This window comes from Notolepis coatsorum (genome assembly GCF_963971535.1).
Source record: "Notolepis coatsorum genome assembly, chromosome: 19".
Classification (NCBI taxonomy): Eukaryota; Metazoa; Chordata; class Actinopteri; order Aulopiformes; family Paralepididae; genus Notolepis; species Notolepis coatsorum.
The window spans coordinates 73,850,407-73,855,081 of record NC_140183.1 but is presented as its reverse complement, the minus strand read 5'-3'; positions in this window follow the sequence as shown (position 1 = coordinate 73,855,081).

Genomic DNA, 4,675 nt, shown 5'->3' with positions numbered 1-4,675 from the left:
GTCCCCAAGCGGGAATCGAACCCAGGACCTTCTAGCTGTGAGGTGACAATGTCTACACCACTACACCTGGAGACTGGAAGCTGAGTTTTAATTCCTCCTCAGACGGGAACATTATCCAAACTTATGATTTCATAGAGGCTATGCTATTCTTATAACTCGGGAAAGTCCAAGCTATATTTTGTGAACATGAACAAACAAAACATTTATTGTACACGTTTTCCTCCCGCCATCAGCTGTGAGGCCTGGTGTTTCTCCATAGACAACTGAAGGCTGACTTGGTGGGCCCACAGAAAATGTGTTGTTCAGTTTTCATACCAAAATTAGATGTAGTGGTTTTGTTAGTTCTGAGAAAGAAAATGTACAAATATCTTCGGAAACACCCTCTGGGTGCTCTTACAATCACCATGACCATCTTCTACAATTCATTCCAAAGCGGGTGGAACACAGTGTCTGGGAAGTGGCTGTTGGATCCGCCGGCCATGTGCTTTGAATAAATTGAAGCCAGCTCCTGGGTCTCGACGCTGAAAGCCAGAGAGCGAATGAGTGCATTCCCACTTTAACGTTCAGCATTGCAACTCTTCTCAAATGTATCCAACGCGCATTGGGAGCAGTTAAATGGCACTGCGGGTTCGAGGACCTTTTGGCCGTGGTCGGCCATCTTTATTCTCATTGAAAACATGCAGCGCACCAAGAAACAGTGGCTCCGGAGGTAGAGCGGTCGTCTGGTAATCAGAAGGTTTTCGGTTAAATTCCAGCTCCTACTGGCAGATTGTCGAAGTGTTCTTGAGCAAGACACTTAACCACCTAACTGCTCCCGACGAGCAGGTTGGCACCTTGCATGGTCGCCTCCGCCATTGGTGTGTGAATGTGTGAGTGAATGGGTGAATGTGAGGCTTAAGTTTTAAAGCGCTTTGGATAAAAGTGCTATATAAATGCAGTCCATTCCATTTACCATTTACCAAGCATCCCACTGTCTATCTTATACAGGATTCATTCTCCAGGGAGCAGGTCCGGCCTTTAAATCTGATGACATCACAAGTTTGATTCGGTTCTAGGAAGTGATGAGATGAGTTGTTGGTTTTCTGGTTTCTGACATTGAGAGAGAGAGAGTGAGGTGTTCATGTTCATAAATATAGACTGGACTGTTCACTAGGGGCGACAGTGGTTCGGGAGGTAGAGCAGTCGTCTGGCAATCCGGAGGTTCCCGGTTCTATTCCCGCTCCTCCCGGGAAGCGTGTTGATGTGTCCTTGAGCAAGACACTTAACCCCTAATTGCTCCTGATGAGCAGGTCGGCACCTTGCAGGGTTGCCTCCGCCGTCAGTGTGTGAGTGAATGGGTAAAACGTGAGTAACAAATTGTAAAGCGCTTTGGATAAAAGGGCTATATAAAAAAGCAGCCATTTACCATTTAAACCATAGGAATAATATGCAAATTTGCTGGTCTTTCCCTTTAAAGGGACACAGTCAGCATAGCCGAAACCAGCCCATTTTTCCGTCGTTGACTAAAAACACACTTCTCTTAGCATGCAACGTCCCACACAGGGGCGGATTTAGGATTGTAGGAGATCCGGGGCTTAGCCCAGATCGGTGCCCGCTTTAGCGGGCACGGAATTTCTTTACTTCGACACCACAACCTTTAACTTATACCACCACCTTAAAGCAGACAAAAGGCACTAGAGAACACTTAAATTCACACCCTTTAATTAATGAAGCAAACAATAATAATAACCTTTCATACAAGAATTGCAGCTCAAAGTGCTTCACAGCAGTAAAAAAAAGACAGGCATAAAATGAGCACAACATTGGCAGATCAAGAGCAATGCATAAAGTGCAGACATAAAGCATAAAATAGATAGCAGCAAAATAGACAAAGTCAAGGTAAGACATAGAACATTAAATCACATCGTTTTTCATATTAGGATCTAAGATCTAGGGTTAACTCGCCGAACGTTGAGCGCCAGGACCCCCGAAAACCAGAGTATAGTCGGGTTTTCATTGTTGTTTCTTTTATTCGATATTTCCATTCATAAGGACATGCCGGCAGCCTGTGTTATCACTGGGGATGGGTCTGAGATCTCAAAAGTCCAATACCGCCGCCTAACGCCTTGCGGCCGCTATTGCACTCCATTTGAAACGATGTGGCCTGGTGTCTGGGCCGAGCTGCGGCCTGCGGGCGCGGTCTAACTACTCGGTCAAGCCAAACGCTTATAACGCATGCATCGACGAGGGTCGGGTACATGTTCAATGCTGGATTACGTTGGCACCTTGATCGACATCAGTACTTGGAATGGCAATCAGATAATTGGAATATTCTTTCCGGGACAGATCCTGGTCAAGGTAAGGACTATATGGTATCAATATTGCGTTGATCCAAAAATTCCTTCATGCTGATCGGGGCGTGTGTGTGTGTGTGGCGTGTTCCGTTGGTTGCTATCGGTGGTGCAGTCGTAATATGGGAACTGCCCAGACGCCACGTGCACGCGCGCTCCCGCGCACGCGCATACATGTTCCCTCGCTTGCGCACAGAACAGATGATTATTATGCATAACAATGTTTTAAATATAATTGTAGTTACAATTTCTTTAATTGAATTAACTTAAACTAGAAAAGTAAATACAAACTAAATTAACAATGTAACTTAGTTTACAGAAGGACAGTTTCCTTCAGACTGAAGCACAACTTAATGTCTCATCCTTCCAGTCGGGACCACAGATCAAGCAAACCCCCACCAATTGGTACAGGGCTTGTATTTTGGTTTGGCTCTTCTCGTTGTTATGCTATCGGTATCCTATTATTATGCAAATACAAATATAGCCAACGATACCATGATTGAGACCTGGCCTATGCTAGCAGCTACAGAACAGCACCACCCAAAAGACGGTCCTTGGCACAACCAAGGAGCTAAACCAAAGCAGTGGACCACCGTCAAGGATAAAAGGAGAAATAAACGAACCAGGACCTCACCCCCGGTACCGCCAGGAAATAGTTTCAACCTACTCTCGGAAACATGCATATCAACACCCAAAGCAAAGAGACTTAGAAGCGTGGCTAACGCCGCTAACGAAGCAAACAACGAGCGTAACGGAGCTCACGCTAACGACGCTAATAGCAGGAATACCAGAGCTCACGCTAACACTAGCGAAGCAAACAGCTGGCATGCCGGAGCTCACGCTAATGCTAGCGAAGCTAACAGCCGGCACATCGGAGCACACGCTAACGACGAGACGACGAGGAAAACAGAGCCACGAGCGACGTGGCTAGCAAACACGACCCAGACTGAGCTAACGGCTAACAGCGAAGAGACTACCATACGCCGAGGAGAACATCGTGGTAGCTGACACCGAAGGTACGAGACTAGTATTAACATGACGGCTACTGAGAAGGCTAGTGTTACAGCTAGCGAGGCTATTTCACCAAGGCCACAAGACTGTGGTGAGAACCGGCAGACTTGGCCTAATCCAAAAACAACCGGCCCCAGAACTGTTGGAAAGAAAAATACTAACTTCACACAGAAAACAGACTGCATATTGATTGGAGATTCCACAACAAGGTACGTGGAAATGGCAAACACAGAAAATCGATGTCTAGAAAACACATCTGTGAAGGAGCTGTCCGAAATACTTCCAACACTCATCGGGCCAGACATAACAAAAATTGTCATTCACTCTGGATCGTTTGACATCCTGCGAAGGAAAACGGGCACAGAGACATTGAAAGAGGATTTCCCTTGTTTAATGAACACACTAGACAAATATCAGGATGTATCCATCAGTGGACCAATTGCATGCTATCGCAGAGGACAAGAAGCCTTTAGTCAACTCCTAAATTTTAATTCATGGTTAGAATCTGCCTGTCTTACACACGGACTGAATTTCATTGACAATTTTAATGTGTTCTGGAATAATCCTGAACGCTTTCAGAGGAATGGATTCTTCCCAAACCGCCTTGGTTCGAGGCTTCTAGCAGCAAACCTACGTCATGCCTTAGTGACTTCCAAGGGCATCAAACTCATGATACAAGCACGAGCACAAGGCGTCCTGTCCCCAGACAAGGCCATGGCCACCAGCAACCCGCTTGATCAAATGTCCCAGAGAGAGCTAATCAAATCAGCTCATCATGCACTAGAGGAGATGGACAGTCTGCTAGCACCAAAAAGGGTATTAAATGAATAGTACAAACACCATGCCATCTTTCAAAACATACCGGTAATCTTAACCAGCCAATGGCATGGTAAAAGCAATAATAGATATACACCATCAATGTGTTCACCTGCTATTAACCTCAAATCCATCAAGGTCAAGCCAAAGCAGACCTCCTCTAAAGAAGTCCAACAAATAAAATTAGCCCTCCTAAATGTCAGATCACTGAATAATAATTTTTTTTTTGTAAATGATCTGATTAAAGAAAATAACTTAGATTGCATCTGCTTAGTAGAGACATGGCTCAATAATGACACAGCTACATCAATAATGATAGAGGCTTCTCCACCAGACTATAATTTTTATCAAATACCCAGAAAAAATAGAAGGGGTGGAGGAGTTGCAGCAATTTTCTCCTCAAAACTCTTGTTTAGAATCACGGAACTAGGCGAGTTCATGTCGATGGAATATCTTGCCATTGAGCTCAAAACAGAATCAACCATTATTGTCACAATATACCGACCGCCCAGACACTC